The sequence below is a fragment of the Sinocyclocheilus rhinocerous genome, unplaced genomic scaffold (genome assembly GCF_001515625.1).
Source record: "Sinocyclocheilus rhinocerous isolate Xijiao unplaced genomic scaffold, SAMN03320098_v1.1 scaffold33803, whole genome shotgun sequence".
In the NCBI taxonomy this organism is placed as follows: domain Eukaryota; kingdom Metazoa; phylum Chordata; class Actinopteri; order Cypriniformes; family Cyprinidae; genus Sinocyclocheilus; species Sinocyclocheilus rhinocerous.
Genome location: NW_015629846.1, coordinates 1 through 824, shown reverse-complemented (window position 1 = coordinate 824; position 824 = coordinate 1). Strand labels below are relative to the sequence as shown.

Genomic DNA, 824 nt, shown 5'->3' with positions numbered 1-824 from the left:
AGCGGCAAACCAAGCATTTTTTCCAGTGCTCTGTGGGAATCCTCACTGGTCGTTTTTTTGGTGCTGTTTTTTCATTTAAATTAATTTTTTTTAATGGGAAAATGTTATGCCACAGATTGGGCCTTTGAATGCACCAGGCAGCTGTTCATCCAATTTACCTTGGAAATAGTACTGAGTCTGTCGGCGTGGCGGTTACCGCTGCTTAGTGTGGCTTAATAATTGTCTTCACACCTGTGTAAAGAAAGGCCTTCGTAGCATAGAGCTGCTGCTCAAAAGAGGGCCACTCAGACAAATATCTTCTTTTGTGTTCCACAGAAAAAGGCCACAAAGGTTTGAAAAGGCACGAGTGTGGGTTAGGTTCTGGTCAAATAATGACTGCACTTTCATTTTTGCATCAACTTCAACTTTAGTGACTGTCTTCATGCTTCTTGGCTGCAAAGTCTTTGTAGTGTTGAGTTCCTCCTCAACAGAAAGCCAATTGAACAATTGTGAAAAAGAGAGTGACTGCTCCCGCCCAATTTCAATCTGGGGACATTTCACGTGTGATGCAAACGTAATAACCACTACACTATGGAAACCTGTCTGTAGGGAACAGACCGAAATCTTTAGGTTCATGTTCGGTAAAAAGCGCATAAAGGTAAAAGTTTCTAAAGCCCAATAAAGGCGCAAAACGTTCATACTTTTCTTCAAAATGCTGCCGCTGTGTCTGCTCGGTTTCGAACCGAGGACCATTCGCGTGTTACGCGAACGTGATGACCACTACATTACAGAAACCTGTTAGAAAACCGCTTTTGCTTTAACACCTCTAGGCAGGAGAAGCCTTT

The 824-nt window shown here is 42.8% G+C and overlaps 1 non-coding gene across 1 annotated transcript; it reads right to left on the bottom strand.

Annotated features, from left to right (window-relative positions):
* Positions 1–701: 701 nt before the first annotated feature.
* Positions 702–774, bottom strand: trnav-aac (transfer RNA valine (anticodon AAC)). The gene has a single exon. It is a non-coding gene; the product is annotated as a tRNA-Val (tRNA).
* Positions 775–824: the final 50 nt, after the last annotated feature.